Source organism: Microcebus murinus, chromosome 14 (genome assembly GCF_040939455.1).
Source record: "Microcebus murinus isolate Inina chromosome 14, M.murinus_Inina_mat1.0, whole genome shotgun sequence".
In the NCBI taxonomy this organism is placed as follows: Eukaryota; Metazoa; Chordata; class Mammalia; order Primates; family Cheirogaleidae; genus Microcebus; species Microcebus murinus.
In genome coordinates, this window is record NC_134117.1 from 2,088,725 (window position 1) to 2,104,648 (window position 15,924).

Here is a 15,924-nt window from a genome sequence, read left to right on the forward strand (position 1 = left end):
CAAACACAGACGTCGCGCCCAGAGGCCGCTTTGTTTGATGAACTACGATCAACAGCGAACTTGCTCAACCCATTTTTTCAAGACTTTACACCCTGAACAACTGCACCGAGAATGAGGTACCTCTCCTGCCCAGCTGACCCCTTGCTGCTCCCGGAACATGCCAGAAACGAGGCACGTTGCGAGGCAGTTCTGTCCCCCAGGAATGCTCTTATCCGGGGTCTCTGCATAGCTGCTCCCGTCACCTCCCCCAGGCCTTTGTCCAAAGGCCACCCTCCCAGCCTGTCCCAGACACACACACACACACACACACACACACACACGCACACACGATGGAGCACTGCACACAGTCTGCGCCGGCCTGTCCCCTACCCCACCTTGCTTCTTCTTTCCCATCCAGAAAGAGCTGTAGCCGATGTGTTCACGGTTTCCTGTCTCCTGTCTGCCCTCCAGGGGCGTGTTCCAGACCTGCAGGTGCCTGGCGCAGGGTCAGAGCTCGGCCAGGTGAGGTGAGCAGGTGAGCGAGTGAGCGCTCGGCAGGAGGCGTTGAAGATCAAATCCACTTTCCCCAAGTGCCGCTGATGACTCAGCCCGCGACAGCCGCCCCTGCTGTCCCGGGCAGGGACGTGTCCAGCACAAACAGATGGTGAGTTTGCCAAAGGATCTTCCCTGCTCCAGATTTTACCCAACATTTAACCTTTAGACAAATGGTTGTTGACTCAAATCATTACACTACCAATTCCTAGTGGAAATAAGATAGTTTCAAGCAGAATTTTAAGCCCCGATACCTACCGAAAGCGCAGGCCGGCAGTGCACGAGGCATGTTGACTGTGGGATCCACCAGCGTGCCCAGCCTGGCACACGGGTGCCAGCGGCTGCAGCCCTTAGGGGTGGGAGCTCCTGAGCCTCCACCACTGGCCGGCAAGCTCCTCCCGTCCCTCTCTGTGGCTGCATCCGCTTCGTGGGATTTAATGAACGACCAGATCGCCCAGGTCCCCAACTCCGCCTCCACCCCTTCCCGCCTGTCCAGATTGACTCCACGATAAATCACGTCATTGTGGCGGCACTCCGTGGCCACAGATGTGTTTTATTAATTGCCTCTGGTTTCTAACACCCAGGCTGTTAATCACAGAGTGAGAGCTTGAAGGACTGTCTTCTCCAGGGACATCACTGTGCAACGACACCGGCTCCTCGCAGGTACAGAGCGTCTCTGTAAAAGTGGAACGTGCTTGCCGTGCATAGGTCACCATGGCAATGCCTTGCACTGACAAGGAACTTTGCCGCACACTGGGGAGCCAGGGTTCCAAACACCTTCCCTCCAGGTCCCGCTGCCCGTGCTCACTTCCTAGGGCCGCAGGAACAAATCGCCGCAATCCAGGTGGCGTAAAAGTTAACAGGGAGTTATTCTCTCAGAGTTCCAGGGGCTAGAAGGCAGGATGGAGGTGTCACCTGGCCATGCTCCCTGTGGAGAGCTAAGGAGTCATTGTCCCTGCCTCTCCCCAGCTCCTGGTGGCTCTGGGCACTCCCTGGGCTCCGGGCGTCATTCCGATCCTGCTTCTACAGTGACGTTGCCGTTTCTCTGTATGTCTCATGTCCTCCCCTCTTCTTCTAAGGATGTCAGTCTTGGGTTCCAGGCCCTCCCTAATCCAGCAGGATCTCACTTCTTAACTCACGTCTCTGCAGAGACCTGTTTCCAAGTCATGCCACATTCTGAGGTTCTGGGCGAACGTGAATTCTAGGGGATGCTATTGCACCCACTATGCATATGAAGTGACTCTGCAGGTGGAATTAAGTTTGCTCATCAGCTGACTATAAAATAGGGGGAGAACTGCATTCTGCCAGTGCCTGGACAAGTTTGCCAGTGGATTCAACCCGGCACTTCCAGAAAGGGGACACAGCCCTGCAACACATTGATTTTATCCAGCAAGACGCTAAGCCAAGAACCAGCCAAGCCAGACAGCGCCAGGATTCTGACCCATGGACCCACAGAATCCGTGGGACAAGAAATGGCTGTTGTTTTAAGATAAACTAGTATAATACATATGTAGCAAGTGAAAAAGCAAGATACTCCCCTTCTATATAGTAGAATCCCATTTATGTAAAAATGGGATACCCATAAAAAATTCTGGAAGAAACAATGCCAGACTATTAACAGCAATTGCCTCTGGTGGAAAAGTAAGATCTGTGGTGATGGACGGGGTGGTGATGGGCGGGGAGGGTGAGGCACGATCTGCTTTTCCTCTGTCCGTCTTTCCACGCCGTTCGGAGCTTTAGACAAGCACGTGTACATGTCTTGTATGTGTAATTAATTTTTTAATTTACAAAATAATAGCAAACCCTTAGGGAAAGCTGACCACAACTCCGTAAGTCAGGTACTGTCACCATCCCTGTCTAACGGATGGGGAGACTGAGGCACGAGGCGACAAAGCAACCTGCCAGAGGTCTGGAGCAGGCTGTAGACCCGAGCTGCTGGGCGCTGCATCATGGGCCCCTCTCCACAAACCACGTTTCACGTAGGGATACGCTGTGTCTCCCGGCGACTTGACCACAAAGAGACCCACGCCCTTGCCTTTTATCAGAAAGCCCAGCCTTTTCCAGAAGTCCCCAGAACGCCCTCACTCCTCCCGGCCGTGGAGGTCCCCACCTGTCTGGTGCATCAATCCTGGGAGCAGGAAGAGGAGGGAGATGCCGGGGAAGAGACGCTCCCCACTTGCCCAGACACCGCCTGGGGCCCGGCGTCCCCTCCGGAGTCCTGACTCCAGCCCGGCATCTGCACCGCTCCTGTCAGGAGAGGCGGAGACCGGCCCCTCGCACACACGCAGCCCTCGCCGGCGCAGCCAAGCTGCCCCTTGCCCAGGAGCACCTGGTTAATCAGACTACCACGAAGAACCGAAGAACCGGGCTAACCAAAACGCCAGACCGCCCCCAGGAGAACCCAGGCATCAGCCCCTGCCCTCCCCACCCACCCCCGCAGACCACAGAGCGAGAGTCTCATCTGGACGCTGGCGGCAGCCTCCCTATTCCACCCGCAGGACCCGCTCAGAACACGCCACCCCTGGCCCTGGGGGCAGGCGTGGGGCCCGCAGAGCTTGCTCACAGACTTTGCACCCCGGCCTCCGGGAACGGCGTGGCCAGTGCCAGGACCTTTGCATTCACTCCTCTCAGGTGGGAAGAGCCGCTCTGTAGCCACACTGGCAGCCCGGGAGCTCAGCCCTGCAGGGAGCGAGCTGTGGAGCGCTGGAGTAGGGCGCACCGCTGACTCCTGGCCTGAGGCCCAGCGGGCTCCTGTCTCTTCCACTTACTGATGATCTAGAGGCCACCCTGCTCCCTGCCACTCCCTCCCTCCCCCCCAGCAGCTCAGGCCGCTGTGAGAGCAGCCCCAGCTGGGGCTGGGCCTGAGAGCCGGCTGGCCCCAGGACCCAGCCGCCCATCGGAGCATGGGAGACACGTACCTGAGCCCACTTGGAGTGCGTCCCCCACAGCGGCGGGTCCTTAGGATAAGCTTGGTTCTGCTCGAGACATAGTTCGCATGTTCATGTCTTCGTAAAGTTGCAGCTCTAAAGGCTGGTTGAAAATATTAACACATGTAAGAGGCGCAGATGACAAAGCTGAACCGGGACACTGCCCAAAGCTGATCCCCACAGCAGGTGACTGTCTGGGCTCCCACAGGTTCTGCCTTTTCCCGCGTGTTGTCAAAGCTATCCGATTTAGAACCGAGTCCATTTCTTCCCGGTTTCCCTCCATTCCTCCCCCTCCCTCTCCTCTCCCTGCAGAACCGCAGCCCGGCCAGAGCAGCGGCAGCCACGCACCTCGCTCGCCCCCGAGCCGAGTGCAGGGCCTGGCGGACGGTGGGTGCCGCACGAGCCGTTTTAGGGGACAGCCGACGAGAGACTCAGAGACCGGCTCAGAGGAAGGCAGCTCTGCGTTCAGAAGCACAGAGGGTTTTCCCAGGGAGGCTGGGCCAGGGCAGGGCAAAGTGCTTCCCGCCAGACGCCAGGAGGCACAGGCGCGGTGCGTGAGCCCGAGGGGGTGAGCGTGTGGCCCTGCGCGTCTGAGCACAGGCATGCCCACGGTGGCAGCTCTGTCCACAGGAGCCACTCGTCTCGGAGCCAGTGCTGGACCAGGTGAAGGACTCCGCCAGGCGCCTGGCCGTGGGTGTGCACCAGCCTGGCACAGCACACACCCGGGCTGCGTCACTGGGTCGGGACAGGGCTGAGGTGAAGCCTCCTGTATTGGGGTCCCTCCCCCCATATCTGTGATGCCAGCCAGCCCCCCCCCAACTGGGCAGCAACTGCAGTGCGTGTGCCACCCGCCCAGGCTGGCAGCTCAACCTCCCTTCCTTCCCACTGCAAAGCCACAAATCTGCTCAAAGAACTGAGTCTTGGTGGGGGACCAGGGGGCTGACCCTCGGAGCCACGCAGAGGCCAGATGCTACACCCTCCACTGCTCCTTAGCAAGGGGCAGGAAGCGGGTGTGGACAGCGTGGAGCAGCCACCCTAGAACTGTCCCCACTCACCAGGGCTCGGCCCCAAACCCCACGGCTGCTCTGCGCCGGGTCCCTCAGCCAGGGGGCCCTAGACAGCCCCGCCCGGCACAGTCCCACGCCTGGGGGCCACACGGCCAGGCCTGGTCCTCCGGGCACTCGGGGCATGCTGGGCGCCGACCGTCCTGCTGTCTGACCGTCACCCACTTAGTCTTAATTTCCTCACTAACAGCCAAATCCGTCATTTTCACCTGAATAAAACTTTTCCCAAAGCGAGTGGGTGGGTTTAGGAAGGAGACGGCACAGTGCGTTCGAATCCCAGCAGATGCATTCCCAGTGTTGCTTCCATGATACGATCCAGCCACATGCCGTGGGCGTCGTCACGTGGGGCAGATTCTGGAAGGTTCCTCTCGGGCAATGCCGTGTGGGCACCACAGCCAGGGCACACCGGCGGATCGCTCCCCAGCAGCAGTCACCGCAGAGACACGGGCGAGGCCAGACTGGAGCTCGCAGACAAGGAGCAGCAAAAGCTTCACTGGACTCGAGGCGGCGGGGAGCACACGGCCACACAGAGCCCACGGCCGCCAGGCCCAGGCAGGAGGGACCCGCATCCGGGGTCCCCGGACTTCTCGTGCCCACCTGAGTTGCAGGGGCAGTTGCCCCGGGACTGTGTAACTCCCTGGAGTTTACGGAGCAGGACTCCTCCCAGGTGAGGAGCACCTTTGAAGTTGTCGGGAAGCCTTCACAGAAAGAGAGAGAGAGAGGGGCGGGGAACACCCCCTCATCGACGGCAGCCCCCGCACCTGAGGGGAGCGGGGAAAGGCGTTCAGGAGCCTTCCCGCCCTGCAGCCCCTCCAGCACCCTCAGACCTCGCGGGCGGGCGGGAAGAGCCCGTTAGCACAGGTAGCCCCTCCTGGGGCTGGAACAGCGCCCTCCACATAGACATCTGGGAGAAACGCACCCTTGGGTTCAGGTCTCGGGGCTCCAACACTCCCTGGCCGGGGACTGGAGCGAGTTACTTCCCGGCTCGGGGCCAGAGAAGGAGCCTGAATAAGTTTGGGGAAACAGCAAGAAGGCAGTGGGCTCGGGTCACACCGCTGCCCTTTGTACCCCGAGTGCAGTGCGCACCTGAGTTTACTGAGTCCTTCTACTCAATTACCAAAATTGGGAGGTCCCAAGATTTGCAGCCGAGTCAGCCAGAAAGGCAAGTGGCCTGGATCCCCCTGCGGCAGGTGCTTGAGCGGGGGCAGCCTTACGTGGCCTGCACTGTCTCCGGGCACTTGGGTTGCGCCCAGCCGGCGTGGGCAGGGGCACGTCCGGGCCATCGTGCCCCCTCCTCACTCATTCCTGCCAGACCCTCCCCGGGCGTGGAGCTCCGTGTGGCCCCGGCCTCATCCTTCACGCACACTCTTTGGAGCCTGCCCTAGAATCGGGATTCTTTGAAGTTTCCTACCTTCCGGCGGCGTTAAGGATCCAAGGACTCATTTCCGAGATCGGTGAAGTGCAGGATCAAAGCTTCGTTCCAAAGATCAAAGACGGCAGAGCAGGGGAGACTCGACCCCATTGTCAGAGCGACAGGACACTCACGTAGATCCGTGAGGAGATGGCGCGGGAGGAGGGGGAGCACCACGTGGGGGACGGCCACGCTTCCCTCGCAAGCCCGCAGGTTTCTGGTAGCTATGCCTGAAATTTGTTAATTAAGCCTAATTAGTTCTTCCAACCCCGAGGAGGCCTTGCCTCGGAAATTGTGTGAGCCTGCGGACTAGAAAGCCACACTTTTAATTAGGGACTTCGCCCCTGCAGGGAGAGAGGTTGGGGAAGGAGCCGTCAAAGTGCACCTGCAGGAAGTCAGGAGGGAAGGTGGCCACAGAGCCACGTCTGGGGCGAGCCACTTAGCCCTCTTTAAAATAGACCTGAGCCGAGAAAAACTCCCCGGCTCTCCTGACAGAGCAGCGGGGCTGCAGGCTGCCTGTTAATTACCAGGCTGTCCGTCAAGGCTCCCGGGTGGAGCAGCCGGGGCCAGAGCAATCGCAGGGCCCAGCAGGTCACAGGTGGGGCCCAGCCCAGCACCGACTCTTGTTTTCCACATAAGTTATTATCCATGTCATTGATTTTACAGACTGTTAAATACTCAATTAGTCTAAATAACACTCACTCCACTGTATTCCAAGTCACTCATTAATGACCAATCTTTGCTGATATTAATTAAAACAAATACAGGGCGAGGGGCCTTCAGTCACCTGAAACCTACACTCCTCATAAAATAGAACAGTTTCTCCCAAATCCTGGTTGGAGAAACAAAATTACGGCCCCACGATGCAATTTTTCTGTTGGAACATGAAAACCTCAGTCTCCAGAATTTCTGTAAGCCTATCGATTATAAAAAATAATAATAATGTATCTGCAGAATCCAAAAGAAGGTAGAACATCAATAGATCAGTTGCAAAGGTTTGTGGCATTAATCACTTAATCAAAATAATCATGTGATCACAGGGGCCCCCAATCAATAATGATTTGAAACTAACTCTTTGTTTATTTCTGAATAAAATAAAAACACCTAGCCTTCATCTTTTCCAAAAATGTTTTGATTATAAATTAATCTTCAGTTGGAAAACACAAAACATAAGGTTTTTAAAAATACTTTTAAAAGAGGTTTTCCTGCTGACATAATAAAATTTGTTTTACAGAAAACACTTTCATTTCTTGGATAAAAGCATGACTTCTGAAGACACGTTGTTTTCCTTCTGCCAACGCAGGAGAGAAAAGTAAATGAACGAGTTTCGTGGTTCCCCGCCAGGACCAGTACACGGGCGCAGGCCTGCTGGGCGGGGAGGCAGCCTGCTCTGAGGGGGCAGTCACTTTCCAGGACCGACAGCCGCAGGGGACTCAGCCAGCGGCCGGGCGCCGGGGTCCTGGCAGAGACGGGCGCAGAGGCAAGGAGGGGCCGCGCCCGCCTGGGCTGCAGCAGCTCTAAGCAGCCGCCAGGGAGCAAGGGAGCTGGCCCAGGAGCGACCCAGAGGGCAGAGACCCTGGTCTGGGGGTCCCCTGGCAGCAGCACTTTGTTTCCCCGCAACTGGGCAGCCCGGGAGTGAGGAATGGGCTCGTTTTAGCGCTCGACCCTCGTGCCTGGCGCCGTTCCTTCCCTCCCGTTAGCAGCGTCAGCCGGAGAAGGTCCCTGGGTCAGGAGGTCTTCGCCAGGCTCCCGTCCTGGGCGCGGTTATTTCCATGGCTGGCTTTGCTCCCCAGCTGAAGGCCCCACTGAGTTACCTATGCCTGGGACGAGCCGCAGGTGGGGACGCAGGTAAGGCCAAGAAGTGGCAGAGAAGCGAGGTTTCCCTGAACTCTGCGATCGGCACCCTCTGTGCGAGCCCGCCGCCCCGCCCCCCACCCGGCTGCTCCGAGGAGGGCCAGGCCAGAGGCTCCGTGGGGTGGCACAAAACAGCCGTGCAGCACAGCTGGACAACACGCAAGGGCTCCTGGAGTCTGTTGCACAATACTAAGCTGCATACACACAAGGTAAAATTTCACAAGTCTGGGAAAAGAAAGCAGGTAAGTTGTTAAGATGAAAGATTCTCAGAGTTTGCACAGAGCTGAGAGACCTCAGCAGACACCTGGCGAATTCAATGGAGTCCCCAAAATGTCAAGCCTCAGTCACTCCAAACACCTGGTGAATTCAGTAGAGTCCCCAAAATGTCAAGCCTCAGTCATTCCTAGGGCCAAACTAGCCCTAGAGCGAAGGTTACTCTAAACCCACCATAACAAGGCTGAAAAACAAGCCCTGAAAGAACAGCACTGACTGACAGTAACTTAATTGCCTGCCAGAAGATAGTTCAACAGTCTTTAAAGGAAACCAAAAAAATCCAGCCTTCAACCACGTGACATTCAAGTTTCTGATTGCTCAGTTAAAAAGTAACTAGACATGTGAAGGAGCAGAATAAAGTGATGCATTGCCAGGGAAGAGACAGCTAATAGAAGCAGACCAATAAATGACAGCAATGACAGAACTAGCTGTTAAACCTACACAACATGCTATAAATAGAATCAAGGACTGAAATAAAAATATGAACATAAGAAAAATAGGAGATAAAAACTAAACAAAATAAAACTTCTATGCTAAAGAATACAGTATCTAGAATGAAAAAAAAATTCACTAGATGGATTTAGCAGCAAATTAGGCAGCATAAAAGAAAATATCAGTGAACTTGAAGACATGCTAGGGGAAACTATGCAAACAGAAGCAAGAGAGGAAAATTAAACAAAAAGAAACGAGCTTAAGGAGCCTTCGAGACACTATCAATGTATGTGTACTTGAAAAAGTGAAAGGAGAATGGAAAAAAATGAATATTTAAACAATCGGTGACTGAATATTTTCCACATTTGATGAAAACTACATTATCAAAGTTTCTTAATGAAAACCAAAATGGATTAACACAAAGAAAGCCAAACCAAGACACACGATTTAAATTGCCAAAAACTAAAGATAAAGAAAAAATATTTTTAAAACATCCGTAGAAAAGAACTCATTTAACCACTCTCAGGAATAAAAAAGGGCACATCACCACAATGCCTACAAATACTATAAGGGTAATTATTATAAGGGTAATAAAGGAATAAAATGATCCACTTTATGTCAAACATGTCAAAAATTTAAACAGAATAGACATTCAGAAGACACAGATTACCAAGCTGACTTGGGAAGAAATGAAAAATCTGAATAGTCCTATTCTTATATCTATTAAAGAAGTTCAACTCATAATGAGAACTTTCCTGTTAAGAAAACCTCAATATCCAATGTCTTTATTGATGAATTCTATTGAAAACGTAAAGGAAAATAACGCAAATATTGCCAAAACATTTGAGCAAATGAAACAAAAAAAAATTACCATTTCTCAAATCATTTTGTAAAATTAGCAATACTTCGATACCCAAACCAAAGATATTAGAAGAAAAAATATGTGTACAGATACCTATCACCCATGACATACAGATGCAAAATTCCTTAACAGAGAAAACTCTATTTCAATTCGAGATGGACCAACAGGAACTGGGTTTACTCGCCTGCCTGAAATAACTTTAAAAACAGACAAAATATGTTAAACGATGGTACCGAAGACATTGGATACCAGACAACGAACAACAGGGACCCACGAACAAGAAACAAATGAGGTCGGTCGTATGACCGCCCCAGCTCGCTGAAAGTTCTCAGGTCTCAGAGCCGGGTGCCTTCCCTGAATTGGGGAGAAGCGCTGAGGGTCTGGGAGAACCCCAGCAGCTGCGATCCACAGGGCAGAGAGTCTCAGAGGAGAGAGCTTCACAGGGGGGCTCCGGAGACCACAGAGGGTCCCCCTTGCACCTTGGCTGAGTGCTGACCAGGGCACATGAGTGAGGACACACCTGGAACTGGGGAAGGGTGGCCTGAAAGGCATGGAGGGAACCGTGCCCAGCCCACACACGGGGACTGGAACAAGCACCTGTTTCCAACAGCCAGAGTTGAAAACTTCCTAATTCGGACGGCACTGGTCAGACTTCTAAGAGGCGTCTTGACTCTGTAGTGGAGAAAAATTAACTTTAGACTCACTGTGGATAGAGCCCCAGGTAATAACGCGTAATATAGTAAGACCGAAAGGACTGAAGTGGTTACAAGCAAATTAACCACGTCCAAGAACAAAACTCAAAATTGTTTACGGGATGGTGTGGCCGGTTGACCACGTGTGTGGGGGAGGCAGCTTCTTCCTGCCGGGCGGAGAGGTGGCTGGGAATGTTGAAGGTCACGGGCTGTGGGATTTGTGGCTTTGGTGAAATTGGAATCCTGGAAGGTCCAGAAACTGATGCCCAATTCTAGTTCTCTGCTATTAAAAAATATTTCAACTCTCACAGGCTCACAGGTAGAATGAATTGCATACTGGCCACACACAGAGGCTCTGCCCTGATGATCTCATACATCAAGTTAAGGTCTAAAAAACACCCCAGCTGTGAAAGTAACATAAATGGATTCTAAACTGTACCCCATCTGTTAAGTTCACATGCCTGGAGAGGCTAATATCACCTTGACATGCGATACCCAATTTCTACAATAAATTATGAACCTGGGGAAAAGGTATTCATAGGATAAAGAGTATTCCCCATCCTACAAGATTAAACTCACAGTGTCTGGCAACCAAACAAAAGTTATGAGGATGCAAAGAAATAGAAAATATAACTGATAAGGGAAGAAAAATCAACCAGCACTGACCCCAAATGGACACACAGGATGTAATTAACGGACTAGGACGCTTAAAGAATGGCTGTGGCAGTATTACGTGCACATACCTTGAAGAAGCCAAAGGAATGATTGAACACGTCAAGTTCAACCTAATATAGGGTCCAGCTGCTCTTTCCCTAGATACTCGCCAAAGAGAAATGAAAGCACTTGTCCGCTAAAAGTTCTACATGAATTGTTCCTAGAAGCTTTTTTTATAATAGCCCACAACTGAAAACAACCCAGATGTCTATCCGCAGGTAAGTGAATAAGCAGTGGGGCATCCGTGCAATCGGATCTACTCAGCAACAGAAAGAAATGAGCCACTGACCCGCAGGACAACCAGGATGAATCTCAGAATAATCGTACCTAGTGCAAGAAGCCACACAGAGAGAATTTACTTTAGGTTTCCATCAATACAAAATTCTAGAAAATGCAAACCATAGCAACAGAAAGCAGACCGGAGGCTGCCTGGAGATGGGGGCGGGGGAGTGGGTAAGACTGGACGGAGGGATTACAAAGAGCGGGAGCAGCTTTGGGGATGATCTGCACATTTGTGATCATGACTGTCAGGATGTTGTCACAGGTATGTACGTGTGTGACGATGGAAAATGCATACTTTGAGCATGTGCCATTACTGTATGTCAACACACCTCAGTGAAGCTCTTAACATTTTCTTAACAAGGGTTAAACTGCGTGAACGTGCGCAGCACCTGTATCGTAAGCGACAAGAACTGGAAACCACCTAGATGTCCTTCAAAGCGTGAGGGCTTAAACAGGCTGGGAGGCGTCCACACTGCGCACCTCGGAATACTACTGCTCAACAGTAAGAGGAACTCGCTACTGACCCATGCAACAAGCTGAGCAAACTTCCAGAGAATTGTGCTCAGTGAAGACAAAGCCAGTCCCCAAAAGGTCACATCCTGTGTGGCTCTATTTATGTAACGTTCTTCAAATGACACCACTCCAGAGCTGGGGAGCAGACAGGGGCTTCCAGGGGTTAAGGAGGGTGGGTGCGGGGTGGGGGGCTGGCTGTGGAAAGGCAGGTGCAGGGCCTCGGACAGATGGAAATGTCTGAGTCTTGGGCGTGTCCGTGTCAATACCCTGGTTGTGACATGGACCATGGTTTTGCACAGCGTCACCGCTGGGGAAAGGGTGTGTGGGGTTTCTCTGTGTTATTTAGCTGCATGTGACTCTACCGTTGCCTGAAACTAAAGAGTTTAAGTAAACGAAACAAAAAACTTCCAAACCCACAATCATAACATGACCCCCAAAGCAGGCAAAGCCTTTGCCTAAAAGGAAAAAGGTGGCGGGAAGGTGTAATTATCACCGCGCCCTGTTATTGCTGCTAGTAGAGTTTTGACAATGCCTGGGTTACACACACTGTCACAGAGACACAGTGGCAGTATGGGTAGAAAGTGATCGTTCAGTAATTTTAAATTTGTGTCTCTTTCCCGACTTACACTGCCGGAAGCAGACTATTATTTAACATATATTTTTTTATACATTCTGTAATTATCTTGAGAACAGAAAAATCTTATTACTTTTCTCTGTTAAAACATTATTTAATGTCAACAAATAAAATATTCCGCAATTTCCGTGATTCTCCTTTGGAGAGTTTCATGTTTTAATAAACCACAAGCCTCAAAAAATAAAAGTGGGGAAAAATACAGTGCTAAATGTAGAAACGAGAATTATAAAACTTCTAGGGAAAAAAATCTTAAAACATCTTTGAGACCTTGGGAAAGGAAGTTTCCTTAAGTAGGACCCAAGAATTATGAGCCAAAAATAAATAAATAAAAATTGAACTTCATTAGAATTAAAATTAATTGTACAAGGACACCATTTAATAAATGAAGGATAGGCCACAGATTGGAAGAAAAGATTCGCAATGCATATTTTTGACAAAAGGACTTAAATCCAGAATATATCAGGAATTCTTACACTCCAAAAAGAAAAAGATTTCTTTTTTTTCTTTTTTTTTTGAGACAGAGTCTCACTCTGTTGCCCAGGCTAGAGTGCCGTGCCGTCAGCCTAGCTCACAGCAACCTCACACTCCTGGGCTCGAGCAATCCTCCTGCCTCAGCCTCCCGAGTAGCTGAGACTACAGGCATGTGCCACCATGCCTAGCTAATTTTTTCTATATATTTTTAGTTGGCCAATTAATTTCTTTCTATTTTTAGTAGAGACGGGGTCTCGATCTTGCTCAGGCTGGTTTCGAACTCTTGACCTTGAGCAATCCTCCCGCCTCGGCCTCCCAGAATGCTAGGATTACAGGCGTGAGCCACCTTGCCTGGCCAAGATTTCTTTTAAAATAAACAAAAGATCTGAACAAACGCTTTGCAAAATAAGATAAATGAATGATCAATAAGCACACGAAAACAAACTCCATGTCATTCATCATTAGGAAATGCAAATCAAAGCCACAGTGAGACACTACTACATACATATTAGTGCTGCTAAACTTACAAAGACTGACAGTTCCAATCTACACCCTCTATCAGGGTGTAGGGAAAGCAGCTCTCATGTATGTTTGGTGGGCATGAAGCGGTACAACCACTTTGGGAAAGAGTTTGGCAGTGTATGTGTGTGTGTGTGTGTGTGTGTGTGTTGTTTGTTTTGAGACAGGTTCTCTCTCTCGCCCAGGCCGGAGTGCAGTGGCACCATTATAGCTCACTGTAGCTGTCAATTCCTGGGCTCAAGCAATCCTCCTGCTTTAGCTTCCCAAGTAGCATGCACCACCAAGCCCTGCTAATTTTTTAAAAATTTTTTTGGTAGAGATGGGGTCTTGCTATGTTGCCCAGGTTGATCTTGAACTCCGGGCCTCAAGGAGTCCTCCTTCCTTGGCCTCCTACAGTGCTGGGATTACAGGCATGAGCTGCCTGTGCTCAAAGTTTCTTGTAAAGTCACACATGCACTCAGCAAGCACTTGCACTCACAAGTATTATCCAAGAGAAATGAAAACTTATGTTCACGCACACAAAAAAATGTGGGCATGATTATTTATACCACTTTATTCACAAAGTGAAAACTGGGTGCAACCCAAATTTCCATCAACAGATGGGTAGATGAGTAACTGTGGCTTAGCCAAACACTGGAACAGTTCCTAGTAACAGGAAAGAATTTATCTTCTTATACACACAACATAAACGAGTCTCAAAATCCTTATGCCGAGAAAAAGCAGCCAGACACTAATGAAGATAAACCGTGTGGTTCCGTTTGTGCGAAATCCATCTACAGTAACAGAAGCAGAGCAGTATTTGCCCAGGGCTAAAAGTGGGGAGAGGAAGCAGAAGAGAAGCTTTTGGGGTGAAGAAACCATAATGCATCTTGGTCACGGAGGTGATGACACAGGCAACTTTCGCCAAAACACGTCTGCAGGTCGTTGAGGTGGGTGCACGGTGCTGTTCTGTGTAAACCTCCCGCAGCACGATTCCTTTTCAGAAGGAACAGGGCCTGTAAATCTGTATCTCGTGCAGCCTTCCTAATAACGTCGAATCTGCTGGCCCAATTTCTTCTTGTCAAACCCAGTTGGAGTCTCTCTGACTTTACCGGCTGTTTTGCTGACTTATCTATAGCTGGCGCAGAGCTCGTCCCGGGCTCGAAGTGTCACCGTTTCTGGTTGCCAGATCCTGTTGGCATGGTGAGTAACATCTTCCACCCACAGTCCTCTCCTCGGGGCTCTGTAGAGCCCCCTCGCGAGAGGGATGTTCCCGCAGCTGGGATGCCGTGGCCCACGAACCCATGAGCGGCCACGCTGCGCAGTCCGCCGAGAGCAGCCCACCGCGGGCGTCCCTCTCTGTGCCCCTGCGTGGGGGCTCCCCGGGGACCGCAGGTGAAGCGTGACTGTCTGACACAGAGCCCAAGGGAGGGTGTCCATCTCCATCTCTGTTGCTAAATATTCATCCATTTTATTTTAAATGGAAAATAGTTATAATAACATTTTATGTGATGATTTCAGATACGATCATCTACCATGCGCTTCCCAGCCCCGCTCTGCACGGCTCAGGCTCGAAGGCTGGAGAAGCGGGGAGACCGGGGTGGTGGGGGCTACAGTGAGGCCACGCCGTGGCAGGGGGAGCAATGCTGCCCGCCCCACTGCCTCCCCCCTCATGCGTCTCCTTGCCTTAAATCGAACTCGACTTGTTTAGAGACAGTCAAGATACGCACTGGGGTCACAAGGACGATCAGAGGTGTCCCCAGACGTCTGGCCGGGGCGGCGCACATCCGAGACGTCAGAGCAGCTTCGCAAGCGTGCGCAGCTTCTGCTCCCCCAGGCATCTCCACCTCCGCCATTTTATCATTCGCCTTCTCACCTAATGTTGACAGCAGCCGGGGGAGGCAGGTGGGGAAACGATTTGCGTTTACAGATGGGCCCACTGAGTCAGGAAGGAGCCAGCTGGGGAGGGAGGCCAAGTCTTCCAGCAGAGACCCGGGAAGGACTCGTGATGTTCTCGCTAATTCTTCTGTCTGTGTCTCGCTCTCTTCGGGGAAGCACACACATGTCTGCACACACGTGTGCACACACACCCCACACACAGTCACACCTGGAACTACATCCCTGGCCTGGCCAATGCAATCCGGGATTCCAGTTCCTGTCACGCCTCGATCCTCCCGCTCCATGCCGAAGCAGCAGCTGGCAGAAGCTCCCACCTCCGTCCCGTCCCCCCGGGAACCCACAGCAAGCGGGCGGGGGCGCCGCGGGGAGGGAGTAGGCAGATACCTGCGTCCTTGGGAGGGTGCGTGCACCTCCAGGTCTGTCCAACTTCCTGTTCCAGCACGACTCTGTCCTTATAGCCAGAAGGGTTCTGCAGTTTGGGAAGAAAGTCCTGTAGGGAAAAATGACCTTTAAGCAGAAAATCCCCATTTTCCTGAAAACACCTTGGTTCAGCCCGTTCTCACAGGCGGCCTGTGATGAGCATGTGACCCCAGGCAGCCCAAGCATGGTGCTGGACCCATCGCCGGGGCGCCCAGCAACAGGGCAGGCTTTGGGGAGGGAGGAGGTGCCCAGCACGTGGCCGTTTCCCCTCATCAGCTCCGTCTGTGTGTCCCAAAAGGGCAGCTCTGGACGGGAGTTCTTGCACCTCCCACTTCCCACCGTGTGACGCGGGGACACAGCAGAAAGGTCCCTGGAGGTGGCTGTGCACTCATTTGTGTTTGGGCTGATTCATGAAGACCAGGGCAGTCAGGTGTTGGCAAAGCCAGG

At 52.0% G+C, this 15,924-nt stretch overlaps 1 long non-coding RNA gene across 1 annotated transcript; it reads right to left on the reverse strand.

Annotated features, from left to right (window-relative positions):
• Window positions 1-4,737: 4,737 nt before the first annotated feature.
• LOC109729441 (uncharacterized) lies at window positions 4,738-15,536 on the reverse strand. Its single transcript, XR_002221429.2, has 3 exons — window positions 15,442-15,536; window positions 5,934-6,163; window positions 4,738-5,220 (listed from the first exon to the last, which is right to left on the reverse strand). It is a non-coding gene; the product is annotated as an uncharacterized LOC109729441 (long non-coding RNA).
• Between the last annotated feature and the right edge of the window lie 388 nt (window positions 15,537-15,924).